Genomic DNA, 16,684 nt, shown 5'->3' with positions numbered 1-16,684 from the left:
GGCACAATCTCGGCTCACTGCAACCTCCGCCACCTCAGTTCAAGTGATTCTCCTGCTTCAGCCTCTCGAGTAGCTGGGACTACGGGTGCATGCCATCACATCTGGATGATTTTTTTGTATTTTTAGTAGAGACAGGGTTTCACTATGTTGCCTAGGCTGGTCTTGAACTCCTGACCTCAAGTGATCTGCCCACTTCGGCCTCCCAAAGAGCTGGGATTACAGGCATGAGTCACCACACCTGGCCTTACCTAGCTTAAAAAGAAAGCATATATGCTCTTTTGACCATCAACCTGAAATGTTTCCTTTGTTAAATTTTTCCTATCTATGCTTGTTACGCTTCACAAAACTGTGGAAATTATATATTAGACAATGTCCTAAGGGTTTTCAAAACTGATGTGAAGCCACATTAGGAAGATATATAAATAAATGTAGTTGCCCATCTAGAATTGTCATGTGCCAGATATATAATAACATTAAATTGCTAGTTTCATTCCTTGTTAGTCTTCATTTTCACCTTCTTGTGGCATATTGGTCTCTCTTTAGAGATACAGCTTTCCTTTATCCATTTGAAAGCTAATTTGAACATAATTCATACAAATTAGGGGTTTTAATTCATGCTTTTTTGGAAGGTCAAAGCAAATTATCTGAAGTTACTACTTTTTTCCTTTTAACAATTATTTATTCACGTAAGATTTTTTCCAAATAGTTATCAGGTCCCTGCTTGTATGTTAGGTATTCTGCAAGGTGCTGAGAATACAATGATGAGCAAAACCAACCTTTATTCCTGCCCATATGAAGCTTATACTTCCAGGGGACAGGGAGATTAGTCAGATGGTCATATAAATAAATGTAAAAGTATATACTGTGAGAAATGTGGAAATTCAGAATAACTTTGCACCTGAGTTTTTGAGATTTGTTTTGTTTGGTCTTTTGTTTGACTCTTTGCTCGCTAAAGGGATTCTTAGTGTTAGAAATTCAGGCAACTTGAAGACTTGAATATAAGTATAGATCAAGTTAATCGCTGGCATTATTATACCACCATAATAAAATAGAGAAGAAACCCCAGCTAAACTGTAGCATATTTAAAAGAAACTAGTATTTTGTTTTGTTTTGTTTTTGGCTACACAAGTTGCCAGTATGACAGTTGTGGTAACAGTACTATATTAATTGATAGCAGTTATCATTTCACTTTTGTAATAATTTGAGACATTTAAGAAAAGATTTTGCTGCACTGAATTACCTTTATCTCTCATTTTGCTTCTTACATGCTTAAAGATAATTTGCATGAATAAAGTGTTTTCATTTTGAATATATTTAATTTTTTTCTTCTTTTTTTTCATAAAACCAAAACTTCTAATGTTTTAGAGACATGTCATCTTTAATAATGCTGTGCAACTACATGATTGAGTTTCCTTAAGGAAAAAAAAATTTAATGCTCTAATTAAGTATTAAAAGCACAGTTTTTCTAATTTATATATTTTACAAACGATTACAGTAACAAGCTGGGTGCCCTGGCTCACACCTGAAATCCTAACACTTTGGGAGGCGAAGGTGGGTGAATTGCTTGAGTCTCACTCAAGAGTTTGAGACCAGCCTGGCCAACATGGCAAAACCCCGTCTCTACAAAAAATACAAAAATTATCTGGGTATGATGGCTCATCCCTGTAATCCGAGCTACTTGGGAGACTGAGGCAGGAGGATCACTTGAGCCTGGGAGATTGGGGCTACGGTGAGCTGTGATTATGCCACTGCACTCCAGCCTGGGTAACAGAACAAGACCCCGTCTCAAATAAATAAATAAATAAAGATTACAAAAACAAAACAATTAAAGAATTTTAAAATGCAGCAAAAAGAAAATATAGCCAGACCAAAACAATGTGAATGCAATACAGCCTATCTCACAAGAGGGATCCAGAAACTCTCTGTTAAGTTCATGAATCATGGCTGTTAGCATTATTATCGCAAATAGATATGTTATATAGTCAATAATAAGATTGATAGCACTTTAAAATAGATTTAGATCTCATAAAAAACTTTATTTTTTATATTTTTTCTAAATTTGCTAACACCAATGCAATACTGTATAATTAATAAAAGCAACTCCCTATAACTTCTCTTTTCAGTCTTCAAAATAATCCTGTGAAATAAGTGATACCATTTTCCCCATTTTACTGATGTGGAAATCAGCTCAGAGAGGTTAATTAATTTAAACATAATCATGCAGCTGCTAAATAATACCTATATTTGATCCCAGGTTCTTCAGATTCTCAATTCCAGGTCACATTATCCCTTTAAAGTCCTTTTGACATGATTCTTAAAATGAAACTCCAAACCACTAAACAATAAATTGTTTCACAAGATTTTCATGAATTTTACGTGTATCATCTTCTTAACTTTTATGCTTTGAGCATTTTGGGAGTAGGAAGACTGTCTCAAAAGGCAGCAAAAAAAGAGAATGAACTGTGGTGTTAGGTAGACATTGATCTGAATCCCTGATCAACCAATCATTAGCAGTATGATCATGAACAAACGATTTAACCTCTCTAAAGCATCAGTTTTATCACCCTTAAAATTTGAATTTGGATAGAGAATACAAAAGGAAGAGCAGTTTGGTGAGAAAGATTAGATGGATTGGCCCAGGCTCCATTTTCCTTTCTGGTTGAGATATGTTTCATATACTTATAACCAGGTAATTTATTAAGCAAATGAATTTGAAATTATCATAATTCCACCATCCAAATAGAACCTAGTATTTGATATATGTCTTTTTACTTTTTTTTTCCCTGTGCTCTTCATCACTGCAGTTCAGTCCTATGATCTCAGTAGCCAATTAAGATCTACCTCCTCCAACCCTGCACTTTACCATTTCCTTCAGTCTCTTATCTCACAGTTGCTAAATACTACATAATTACATCTGAGTGACTTACTGCCATATTATACAATTGTTTTAAAACAGGCCAGGTGCTGTGGCTAACACCTGTAATCCCATCAATTTAGGAGTCCACAGTGGGAGGATCACTTGAGCCAAGAGTTCAAGACTAGATGGGCAACATAGTGAGATATCATCTCTTCAGAAAATAAAAAAGAATTAGCCAGGTGTGGTAACACACACTTGGTCCCAGCTACCCTGGAGGCTGAGGCAGGAGGATCACTTAAGCCCAAGAGGTCAAGGCTGCAGTGAGCCATGATCATGCCACTGCACTCCAGCCTGGGCTACAGAGCTGAGACCCTGTCTCTGAAAGAAGAAAAAAACCCTACTCCACAATAAGTGTATCTATTGAACTTCTATTTTCTTTTAGTGCTTTCTGAACTCTAACTTATTTTTTGTTGTTGTAATTAACCAGTTGTCCCCTCCATATTTATTGAATAATTCTTATTTGACCTCTTATTTGAAATTCTACCTTTTACTAATATTAAATTAATATATACATCTGTCTATTTCTGAACTTTTTAAATTTTTATTGCTGCATACTATTTTTATATATTCATGAAGTACATGTTATATTTTAATACATGCGTAGTATGTGTAGTGATCAAAGCTGGGTATTTAGCATATCCACTACCTTGATCGTTTATTGTTTCTTTGTGTTGGGAACATTTCAAATTTTCTGTTCCAGTTACTTTGAAATATATAATATATTGTTGTGAAATATACAGTATAACCAGCCTGCTGTGCTATGAAATGCTAGAACTTATTCCTTCTGTCTAACTGTATGTTTGTTCTCAGTACCTTAGTTCTCTTCATCCCTTCCCCCACACACACACATCCTTCTCAGCCTCTGGTAGCTGTCATTCTATACGTTACCTCTAAGAGATCAACTTTTTTAGGTTCCACATGTAAGTAAGAACATGTGATATTGTCTTTCTGTGCCTGGCTGATTTCACTTTACAGAATGATCTGTTTCTATCCATGTTGCTACAAATGACAAGATTTCATTCTTTTTTTTACAGCCAAATAGTATTCCTATATATATTACATTTTCTGTACCCATTCATCTGTTGAAGGACACTTAGGTTGATTCCATATCTTTGCTATTATGCATAGTGCTGCAATAAACATGAGGATTCAGGTGTTGCATTGATATACTGATTTCCTTTGGATTAATGGAATTGCTAAATTGTATGATAGTTCTATTTTTAGATTTTTGAAAAATCTCTGTACTGTTTTCCATAGTAGCTGTACTAACTTACATTTTTACCAACAGTGTGTAAGAATTCCCTTTTCTCCACATCCCCTCCAGCACTTGGTGTTTTCTGCCTTTTTGATAATAGCCCTTCCACCTGGGTACGATGATATCTCACTGTGGTTTTGATTTGCATTTCCCTGATGATTAATGGTGTTGAGCATTTTTTCATGTACCTGTTGGCCATTGTAAGTCTGGTTTTGAGAAATGTGTACACATATCCTTTACCCATTTTAATTAGATTGTTTATTTTTGGCTACTGAATTATTGGAGTTCCTTGTATATTCTGGATATTAGTCCCTTCTTGGATGAATAGTTTGCAAATATTTTTTTCTCCCATTGAACAGGTTGTCTCTTTACTCTTTTGAATGTCTCCTTTGCTCTGCAAAAGCTTTTAATTTAATATAGCCCAATGTGCCTATTTTTGTTTTTGTTGCTTGTACTTTTCAGGACTTAGCCATAAAATCTTTTTTGTTTGTTTATTAGGTTTTTTTTTTTTTTTTTGAGTTGGAGTTTCGCTCTTGTTGCCCAGGCTAGAGTGCAATGGTACAATCTCGGCTCGCTGCACCCTCCACCTCCCAGGTTCAAGTGATTCTTCTGCCTCAGCCTCCCGAGTAGCTGGGACTACAGGTGCCCACAACCACGCCCAGCTAATTTTTGTATTTTTAGTAAAGACAGAGTTTCACCATGTTGGTCAGGCTGGTCTCAAACTCCTGACCTGCCTCAGCCTCCCAAAGTGCTGGGATTACAGGCGTGAGCCACCATGCCCCACCCATAAAATCTTTGATTAGACCAGTGTTCTAGAGCATTTCCCGTATGTTTTCTTCTAGTATTGTTATGGTTTGGGGCCTTATTTTTAAGTACTTAATTCATTTTGAGTGATTTGGGGATATGGTGAGAGAGAGGGATCTAGTTTCAGTCTTCTGCATATGGATATCCAGTTTTTCCGCACCATGTATTGAAGAGAGTGTCCTTTCCCCACTGTATGTTCTTGATGCCTTTGTCAAAAATCACTTAGGTGTAATATGTGGATTTATTTATGGGTTCTCTATTCTGTTCCATGGGTCTCTGTGTCTGTTTTTATACCACTACCATGCTGTTTTAGTTACTATAGCTTTATAGTATATTTTGAAGTCAGGTAGTGTGATGCCTCCAGCATTGCTCTTTTTGCTCTGGATTCCTTTGGCTATTCAGGCTCTTTTGTGGTTCCATACAAATTTTAGGATTTTTTTTTCTATTTCTGTGAAGACTATCATTGGTATTTTGATAGGAATTTCATTGAATCTGTAAATTTATTTGCATAGTTGATCATTTTAATATATTTATTTTTCTGATTCATGACCATGACCATCGGATGTCTTTCCATTTGTTTCTGTCCTTTTTAATTTCTTTCATCAGTGTTTTGTAGTTTTTCTTGTAGAGGTCTTTCACCTTCTTGGTCAAATTTATTCCTAGGTATTTTATTTATTATTTTTTGTAGCTATTATAAATGGAATTATATTACTGATTTCTTTCTTAGCTAGATCATTATTGGTGTATCGAAATGTCACTGATTTTTTATGTTCATTTTGTATTCTGCACCTTTACTTAATTTTTTATGAGTTCTAAGAATATTCTGGTGGAGTCTATATGTAAGATTATGTCATCTGAAAGGAGGGGCATTGTATTTAGATGCCTTGCATTTAGATGCCTTGTATTTCTTTCTCTTCCCTGATTAATCTGGCTAGGACTTCCATTACTATGTTGAATAGGAGTGGAGAAAGTGGACATCCTTGTCTTGGTCCAATTCTTAGAGGAAAGGCTTTCAACTTTTCCTCATTCAGTATGTTAGCTGTGAGTTTGTCATATATGACCTTTATTATGTTGAGTAATGCCTCTTCTATGCCTAATTTGTTGAGAGTTTTTGTCAGGAGGGGATGTTGGCTTTTATCTAATGCTTTTTTCTGCATCTATTGAGATGATCATATGATTTTTGTTGTTCATTCTACTAAAGTGATGTATCGTGTTAATTGATTTGCATATATTGACCCATCCTTGCATCCCTGGGATAAATCCCACTTGATCATGTTGTATTATATATTTGTTGTGTTATTGGATTTTTGTTAGCTAGTGTTTTGTTAAAAATTTTTGTGTCTGTATTTCTTAGAGATGTTGGTCTGTAGTGTTCTTTTTTTGTTGTGTGCTTGTCTGGTTTTGTATCAGAGTACTGCTGGCCTCGTAGAATAAGTTAGGAAGAATTCTCTCTTCTTTAATTTTTTGGAATAGTTTGAGATGAATTGATGCTAGTTCTTCTTTATAAGGTTGATAGAATTGAGCAGTAAAGCCATGCAGCCCTGGGCTTTTCTTTAATGTTTGATGGGAATCCTTTTATTACATATTCAATCTGTTCCCCATTATTGGTCTGTTCAGATTTTCTGTTTCTATCTGGTTCAGTCTTTGTAGGTTGTATGTGTCCAAGAATTTATCTATTTCCTCTAGGTTTTCCAGTTAGTTAGCATATAGTTGTTCATGATAGTCTCCAGTGATCTCCTGTATTTCTGTGGTGTCAGTTGTAAAATATTTTTCGTTTCTGATTTTGTTAACTTGGGTCTTCTCTCTTTTTTTCTTGGTTAGTCTAGCTAGCAGTTTATCAATTTTGGTTATTTTTTTAAAAAAACCTTTCATTTTGATGATCCTTTGTATGTTTTTTCTCTATTTCATTTAGTTGTGCTCTGATTTTTATTATTTCTTTCCTTCTACTAATTTTGTTTGGTTTGTTCTTGCATTTCTAGTTCCTTGAGGTATGTTATTAGGTTATTTGAAATCTTTATACTTTTTCGTGTTTATTGCTATAAACCTCCCCTTAGCACTGCTTTTCTTATATTCCATAGGTTTTGGTATATTGTGTTTTCATTTTTCTTTGCTTTAAGATTTTTTTTATTTCTTTCTTAATTTCTTCATTAGCCCAATAGTCATTCGGGAGCATATTGTTTCATTTCCATCTATTTGTACAGTTTCCAAAGTGCTTCTTGTTACTGATTTCTAGTTTTTCCCATCAGGATCTGAGAAAATCTTGATATGATTTCAAGTTTTTAAAATTTGTTGAGACTTGTTTTGTGGCCTAACATAAATGGTCTATCCTGGAGAATGTTCCATGTGCTTATTAGAAGAATGTGTATTCTGCAACTATTGGATAAAATGTTGTGTAAATGTCTCCTAGGTACATTTTGTCTACAGTGAAGTTTATGTCCAATTTTTTTGGTTGATTCTCTCTCTCAATAATCTGTACAATGCTGAGAATGGAGTGTTGAAGTCCTGAACTATTATTGTATTGGAGTCTGTCTCTCTCTTTAGATCTAATAATATTTGCTTTCTATATCTGTGTGCTCTAGTATTGGATGCATATATATCCGTTACGTCCTTTTGCTGAATTCATCCCTTTATCATTATGTTATGACCTTCTTTGTCTCATTTTACTGTTTTGACTTAAAGTTTCCTTTATCTGATATAAATTTAGATACTCCTGCTTGTTTTTGTTTTCCATTTGTATGAAATCTTTTTCTGTCTCTTCACTTTCAGTCTATCTGTGTGTTTACAGGTGAAGTGATTTTTTTTGTAAGCAGCATATAGTTAGATCGTGTTATGTTTATATATTCAGACAGTCCATATCTTTTAAGTAGTTATCTGATTTATTTACATTTAAAGTTATTATTGATAGGTGAGGACTTATTCCTGTCATTTAAAAATTGTTTTCTGGTTGCTTTGTATATCCTTCATTCCTTTCTTTCTCTCTAATTGTTTATCATTATAGTTTGGTGGTTTTCTGTAATGGTAATATTTGAGTCCTTTCTCTTTCTCATTTATGTGTCTGCCCTACCAGTGACTTTTATACTTTCTTGTTTTCATGATGGTAAATATCATTGTTTCACTTCCAGATGTAGGACTACCTTAAGCATTTCCTGTAGGGCTGCTGTAATAGTGATAATTCCCTCAGTTTTTGCTTATCTGGGAAAGACTTTTTTTCTCCTTCATTTTTGAAGAAAGGTTTCTTGGTTAGTCTAGTAGTTTATCGTTGGTGGCAGGATTTGTTTTTTTCCTTTTAGCACTTTGAATATATCATCCCATTCTCTCCTGGCCTGCAGGGTCTCCCCTGAGAAATCCACGTTAGTCTGATGGAGGTTCCCTTATATGTGACTTGATGCTTTTCTCTTGCTGTTTTTAGATTTCTGTCTTGTCTTTGACTTTTGACAGTTTCAGTAAAGTGTGTCTTGGAAAAGACCTTTTTGGATTGTATCTATTTGATCTTTGAGCTTCCTGTATCTGGATTTCTAAATCTCTTAAAAGAACTAGGAAGTTTTCAACTATTATTAAATTAAATGAGTTTTTCTATGTCATTACCCATCACTTTACCTTCTGGAAAACCCCAAATTTGAATATTTCATTGCTTTAAGGTGTCCCCTATGTCATGTATGCTTTGTTCATTCATTTTTATTTTTTATTCTTTTTTGGTGGGTCTGTCTGAATTATTTCAGAAGACCTGTCCTCAATTCTTCTCCCTGATATAGTCTATTGTCAAAGCTCTCAGTTGTATTTTTCATTTCATTCATTGAATTCTTCAGTTCTGGGATGGATCTGTTTGGTTGGTTTTTTTTGTTTGTTTTTTGTTTGTTTGTTTGTTTTTTGAAATGGTGTCTCGCTCTGTCGCCCAGGCTAGAGTGCAGTGGCGTGATCTCGACTCACTGCAAGCTCCACCTCCTGGGTTCACGCCATTCTCCTGCCTCAGCCTCCTGAGTAGCTGGGACGACAGGCACCCGCCACCATGCCCCGGCTAATTTTTTGTATTTTTAGTAGAGACAGGGTTTCACCATGTTAGCCAGGATGGTCTCGATCTCCTGACCTCATGATCCACCCACCTCAGCCTCCCAAAGTGCTGGGATTACAAGCGTGAGCCACCATGCCCAGCCTGTTTGGTTCTTTTTTATGCTATCTCTCTGTTGAATTTCTCACTGATATCCTGAATTGTTTTCCTGATGTTTGTCTGTGTTCTCTTATATCTCACTGAGCTTCTTTAATATCATTAGTTTGAATTCTTTTTCAGACATTTCATCATTTTTTGTTTAATTGGAATCTGTTGGTGGAGAATTATGTTCTTTTGGAGGTGTCATGTTTCTTTGCTTTTTCATGTTTCTTGTATACTTACATTGACATCTCCACATCTGGTGTAACAGTCATTTCCTCCAGTTTTTAGGATTGGCTTTTGTAGGGTAAGACTTTTTTCTGTGGATGTATCATCATGTTGGTTTGTTGGGCAGTTTAGCTTTTATTCTGGGTGCATGCAGTAGTGTAGTCTCTATGATTTCTTCAGCTGTAATTAGCCTCAGTGGGTGTCTGCGATTTCCTCAGTGGCTTAGGCCGCATTATTGGTGTAGCCTGTGGTGAGGCTTTGCTGGGGACAGGGACACCAGGCATCCTGATCCTCAGGCCCCAGTGGTGGTAGCAGCAGGCCAAGCATACCTGCCCCTGGTGGCCATACACTGGCATCAATTTTAGCAGGTCTGCAAGGGCCAATTCTTAGGCCTCCATGTGGCTTGCTCAGGTACCAGCAGTGGCAGTGGTAGGCTGAGCATATGGATGAGACCTTAGTCTCCTGTGCAGCATGTGTGGCATAAGCGATTGTAATAGTGATGGCAGGCCAACCCTCAGGCTCCCAGGCAGTACACACTGCTGCTAGTGATGGTAGCAACAGATTGGGCAAGCCAGGCCCTAAACCCTCAGGTGGCATATGTGGGTAAGCGCCAGCAGTGGTAGTGGTGGCAGACTGGGCAGGCCCAGCCTCAGGCCAGTAGTGGGTGGGGCAGGGCAATCCCCAGGCCCTCAGATGGCATGCTTGAGCATTGGGGTTGCAGTGCCAGGCAGTGCAGGCATTTACTCAGGCCCCTCAATGGCGCACATGGGCACAGGCTGTGTTGGACCAAGTGAGGCAATCCCCAGACCCTCAAACAATGTGTTTGAGTGCAGGCAGTCAGTGGTTTGGGTCTGTTGTTAGACCCCCTGATGGTGCATGTGCATGCCAGAAGCAGCAAGCAGGGTGGATGGATCCCCAAGCCTCCAGACAGTGCACTCAATCACTGTGGGAGGTGCCACCAGGCAGGGAAGGCCTGTCCCCAGGCTCCTCTGTTGTACCTGTGGGTGCAGGCTGTGGTGAACAGGGCAGTCTTTGGGCCACTGGACAGCATATTTTGATGCCAGTGGCTGATAGCCTGAGTCTTTCGTCATGCTTCTTGATCATATGTATGTGTACCCAGAGTGATAGACAGGGGGGCACTCCCCAGGCCTCCCAGGTGGTGTGCTAGGGCACTAGGAGGGGTGGCACTTAAAGGGACAGGCCTGTCCTCAGGCCCCTATTGGTGCACACAGATACAGACTCTGGTAGGCAGGGAAGGACTATTCCTAGGCCCCTGGATAAAATACTTGAGAGGTGGTAGGCAGAGTGAGTCTGTCCTCATGCCCCCAAATAGCATCCAGTTGGGCCAGTTCCCAGGTCCACTGAAGGTGCTGCAAGTACCTGGCAGTCCTGTTGTGGGGGCTGGGCATTGCTATCAGTGGCAGTGGCCCCAGGCAGGAGGCCCTCAGACTCTGGGGAGTGTATGCTTTGGCTTCCGGCCCCAGAAACAGCCTTCCCTAGTGTGCTGCCCAGCTTGTTCTTTGGAGTATAGGACACTGAGTGGGCTCGAGTGCTGGGGACCCAGCCGCACCATTGGGTCCAGCCAGCACTGTACCACTGGAGCCCCTTTGATAGACATGGGGCACTGTCAGTTGGGCTCCAGGTGTATAGAGATGCATACTCTCTAATGGTAGTTGGCTTCTCAAAATGGCACTGTGCTTCAGCTTCTTGGGTCCTGGGGGTGGGTGTGGGACCTGGAACAAACTCCCTCTCTGGAACAATGCTATTGTGTGAGCTCCAGGCAGGTCCCTATACTTGTCTCAGAATTCATGAGGGTTGTGGGGATCTTACATGGCTAGGATTGCAAGAGTCTGTGGTGGAAATGTGGACCACTGGGGATCTCTCAGTTACCCTTTCCCCATACTGGAGAACCTCTTGTGGCTGCCAGCTGGTCCCAGCTAGGCCAGCTGCTTCACTTCCTTTTGCTTATCTGCCTCAGATGTTCCCTGTCACTTCCCTGCTAAATTTCAGTGTTCTCTCTTAGAGGCTTTATTCAACATGCGATTATCTACTCACTGTTTTGGTCCTTCTTTGTGGAGGAGAGTTCTGAGTCAGCCATCTTGAAGCCCTGACCTTTATTTTTTAGGAGTTCTTTTTGTCTGTTCTTGTACTGTATATGTCACTGCTTTATGTAGCTTTAAAATATTTTAATATTAGATGGGTCCAGTTTCTTCACCCTTGTTTACCCTTTCCAAATGTTCTGTTCTCTTGCCCCATATGCATTATTTTAGAGTCAAGTTAGGTAATTTATATTTCCTAGAAAATCATCCTTATCTCCTGTATGTTTTCTCTTTCTTTTTTGATTAGACTTGCCAATGGTTTGTGGGGTGTTTTTTTTGTTTTTTTGTTTTTTTTTGGTCTCTCTAAAGATTTATTGAATTTGGGGATTAACAGTAAAGTTGCATATTAGGAGAGAACCTGAATCTTGAGAATTTACCATTATGAACATGTTGCTTCTGCATTTACTCAAATATCTTTCGTCATTCAGTAAAGTTTTAGAGAACCCCCCTTCCTCCATATAGGAAGGAATTTATGTCTTAAAATTATTGCTTAAATTTATATTTTGGTTGCTATTATTAATGTGTTTGCTTTCCCGTTATAGTAGGATATGGGCAAAACATCATTTTTATGTTTATATTATAATTGACCATGTTACTAAATTCTGTTATTGATTTCCACATTTTTCAGTGATTCCTTTGGATTTTTATTGACAATCACAGGAGATTGGCATATCGTTTTGTCTGTTCCTTTTCAGTATTTACATCTCATTTCCATTTTTGTTTTAGTATATATATTAGAATGTCTAAAACAATATTTTAATGCAGTAGGGCCCTTGAGCTTTCTTGTCTTGTTCCTGCTTTGAATGGAAGTGCCCAAGAATATACTTTCGGGGATCGTTTCTATAATTTGTTGCCTTTCATGTTTTACCACCAAATATAAAGTTGGCCATTTGGCTGAGATAGGTATTCTTTATGAGGTTAACAAAACATTGTTGATTTCTAATACACTGTATTTTATCTTTTTTGACATGTTAGTGTGATGAATTATATGAGGGAGACATCCTCACTTTCCTGGAATGAATACCATTTAATCATGGGGTATTAACATTTTAATATTTGCCTGAAATCTATTTGCCAAAATTTTATTTAGGGTTTTTACCTCTGTAGTTATAAGTTTTATTAATCCACAGTTTCTGTTTTTCTGAAGTTGGGATTATATGGGATTCATAAAATGAGTTTAGAAAGTTTCCAGGCTTTTATTCTGCAGAAAATTTAGGAACATGGAGTCATCTTATATCTATTCCTTAGAAATTTTAACAGACTAATTCTTGGGTATTGGTCTCTTCAAGTTTTTACTTTTTGAGTCAATTTAAGAAATTTATATTTCCAATAAAATCATCCATTTCCCTTTCTAATTATCATTGCTTATGTTATCTTTATTGTTGTATTTATTGTTAATTAATGCTATTTCGAGGTATATTCTTTAGATTGCCTTGAGGCTTGTCAACTTTATTAGTATGCTAAAGATTTATGATGTATTTGAATCTTTTCATATTTATATTTAGAAATAAAATCTTCTGCCAAATAGCAGTCATTTACTTATCTATTCCTATTATGTGTTTAATTTTTAATAATTATTCCTAAAAGGGGATAGAACAGGACGGCCACTACTCATTTAAAGTGTATGTGCTTTTCAGAGGGCTTGACTTATCCCAGGTAGTAAACAGGTAACCTACCAACAAGTGGCACACTGTAACATACAGGTTGTAGTAATGGACAAATTGATTGACAGCCAAATCTTGATTATCAATGAAACAGATGTAAGGATCCACGGACAATTTACAAATAAAAATAGCAGAGTACTTTAACCATTTGTTTTAGTATCTTCTCAAGTATTATAACTATGCACAGCAATGCAAAAATCATAGTAAATATGAATAGTTTTAATTGTCTTCTTTATTCTCTGATGCATCTCCAAATGATCAAGGAAAAAAAAAGGCAGAAGAAAGAAGTAGCCTGAACAACTCAAACTGTACAATCATTTTCTACACGTGATTGCCCCAATAGGTTTGTTATTCTAAATTGCTGGCTGGCTAGACGTGAAGCAACTGTCTGCTTAGCTCATTCTTCTGGGTAGTGCAAAACAGCAGTCCCCAAAGCAGGGTGTGCAAGGCAACCAGCTCTCAAACAAAAAGATAATATTAGAAGTCCCATTCCTACTTATTTTTACCTTATTCTTTTTCAATACCTTATTTGTCTTATAATAGTATAGTCATACATCTAAATAATTTGTAAGTAAATAACTATATATATGTTGATTATGTGTACTAGAAAATGTTTTAATGAAAGGGATATAAATTAAAAACCCTTGGAGAGCTCTGGGCCAGAAGTGGAGAATCATGAATATGAAACCTGCTTTAGCCGCTTATCAGTCATGTGAATTTGGTCAATCGACTCTTTTATAATCTGTAAAATGGGAGTAAGAACACCAGTCCTTCCTTCCTCACAGTGTTGTGCTGAGAACAGAATAAAGCAACTGTAATTGTTTGTAAATTCTATAAAGGCTGTGCAGATTATGATTTTTTTTTAGCTTTTAAAATCTTTTCCTCAAATGTATTCAGTACCCACATTTAATCTTTATAGAAGACCATATTCGAAGTAGTGGGAAGACAATTACTTTTAGGATCAAAGGAGAAAAATGTTTAAGGTTTAACAATTCTCTAATTCTAAAAGAGTTATATTTCTTTCCAACCTCTCAGAAAGTTTTGATGGCCAGATATTTTAAACAAAATAAACTTGGGAATTAAAAAAGGAAAGCAATTAAAAGTAAGTCTGAGATTTAGCTGTAACTTGAGGAGAAAAGAATTTTTACAAAAGGGATAGGAAAAGATAAGGTCTTAAAAACAAGGAACTAAAAATTAAGACTGAAGTTTTGTAACCTTAGGAGCCAGGATTTTGATGCCAACAGTTAATTATCCCAGAAATTTCTTTTTTTTATTATTATTATTATACTTTACGTTTTAGGGTACATGTGCACAATGTGCAGGTTAGTTACATATGTATACATGTGCCATGCTGGTGCGCTGCACCCACTAACTCGTCATCTAGCATTAGGTATATCTCCCAATGCTATCCCTCCCCCCTCCCCCCACCCCGTAACAGTCCCCAGAGTATGATGTTCCCCTTCCTGTGTCCATGTGTTCTCATTGTTCAGTTCCCACCTGTGAGTGAGAATATGCAGTGTTTGGTTTTTTGTTCTTGTGATAGTTTACTGAGAATGATGATTTCCAATTTCATCCATGTCCCTACGAAGGACATGAACTCATCATTTTTTATGGCTGCATAGTATTCCATGGTGTATATGTGCCACATTTTCTTAATCCAGTCTATCATTGTTGGACATTTGGGTTGGTTCCAAGTCTTTGCTACTGTGAATAATGCCGCAATAAACATACGTGTGCATGTGTCTTTATAGCAGCATGATTTATAGTCATTTGGGTATATACCCAGTAATGGGATGGCTGGGTCAAATGGTATTTCTAGTTCTAGATCCCTGAGGAATCACCACACTGACTTCCACAATGGTTGAACTAGTTTACAGTCCCACCAACAGTGTAAAGGTGTTCCTATTTCTCCACATCCTCTCCAGCACCTGTTATTTCCTGACTTTTTAATGTTTGCCATTCTAACTGGTGTGAGATGATATCTCACTGTGGTTTTGATTTGCATTTCTCTGATGGCCAGTGATGGTGAGCATTTTTTCATGTGTTTTTTGGCTGCATAAATGTCTTCTTTTGAGAAGTGTCTGTTCATGTCCTTTGCCTACTTTTTGATGGGGTTGTTTGTTTTTTTTCTTGTAAATTTGTTTGAGTTCATTGTAGATTCTGGATATTAGCCCTTTGTCAGACGAGTAGGTTGCGAAAATTTTCTCCCATTTTGTAGGTTGCCTGTTCACTCTGATGGGAGTTTCTTTTGCTGTGCAGAGGCTCTTTAGTTTAATTAGATCCCATTTGTCAATTTTGGCTTTTATTGCCATTGCTTTTGGTGTTTTAGACGTGAAGTCCTTGCCCATGCCTGTGTCCTGAATGGTAATGCCTAGGTTTTCTTCTAGGGTTTTTATGGTTTTAGGTCTAACGTTTAAGTCTTTAATCCATCTTGAATTGATTTTTGTATAAGGTGTAAGGAAGGGATCCAGTTTCAGCTTTCCACATATGGCTAGCCAGTTTTCCCAGCACCATTTATTAAATAGGGAGTCCTTTCCCCATTGCTTGTTTTTCTCAGGTTTGTCAAAGATCAGATAGTTGTAGATATGCGGCATTATTTCTGAGGGCTCTGTTCTGTTCCACTGATCTATATCTCTGTTTTGGTACCAGTACCATGCTGTGTTGGTTACTGTAGCCTTGTAGTATAGTTTGAAGTCAGGTAGGGTGATGCCTCCAGCTTTGTTCTTTTGGCTTAGGATTGACTTGGCGATGTGGGCTCTTTTTTGGTTCCATATGAACTTTAAAGTAGTTTTTCCAATTCTGTGAAGAAAGTCATTGGTAGCTTGATGGGGATGGCATTGAATCTATAAATTACCTTGGGCAGTATGGCCATTTTCATGATACTGATTCTTCCTACCCATGAGCATGGAATGTTCTTCCATTTGTTTGTATCCTCTTTTATTTCCTTGAGCAGTGGTTTGTAGTTCTCCTTGAAGAGGTCCTTCACATCCCTTGTAAGTTGGATTCCTAGGTATTTTATTCTCTTTAAAGCAATTGTGAATGGGAGTTCACTCATGATTTGGCTCTCTGTTTGTCTGTTGTTGGTGTATAAGAATGCTTGTGATTTTTGTACATTGATTTTGTATCCTGAGACTTTGCTGAAGTTGCATATCAGCTTAAGGAGATTTTGGGCTGAGACAATGGAGTTTTCTAGATATACAATCATGTCTGCAAACAGAGACAATTTGACTTCCTCTTTTCCTAATTGAATACCCTTTATTTCCTTCTCCTGCCTAATTGCCCTGGCCAGAACTTCCAACACTATGTTGAATAGGAGTGGTGAGAGAGGGCATCCCTGTCTTGTGCCAGTTTTCAAAGGGAATGCTTCCAGTTTTTGCCCATTCAGTATGATATTGGCTGTGGGTTTGTCATAGATAGCTCTTATTATTTTGAAATACGTCCCATCAATACCTAATTTATTGAGAGTTTTTAGCATGTTGAATTTTGTCAAAGGCCTTTTCTGCATCTATTGAGATAATCATGTGGTTTTTGTCTTTGGTTCTGTTTATATGCTGGATTACATTTATTGATTTG

The 16,684-nt window shown here is 37.4% G+C and overlaps 1 protein-coding gene across 7 annotated transcripts in view; it reads left to right on the top strand.

Moving 5' to 3' along the window:
- Window positions 1–16,684, top strand: part of PRKACB (protein kinase cAMP-activated catalytic subunit beta) — a 161,688-nt gene that overhangs the window by 137,739 nt on the left and 7,265 nt on the right. The window lies entirely within an intron of this gene.

The sequence above is a fragment of the Pan troglodytes genome, chromosome 1 (genome assembly GCF_028858775.2).
Source record: "Pan troglodytes isolate AG18354 chromosome 1, NHGRI_mPanTro3-v2.0_pri, whole genome shotgun sequence".
In the NCBI taxonomy this organism is placed as follows: Eukaryota; Metazoa; Chordata; class Mammalia; order Primates; family Hominidae; genus Pan; species Pan troglodytes.
This window is presented reverse-complemented; position numbering and strand designations above follow the sequence as displayed.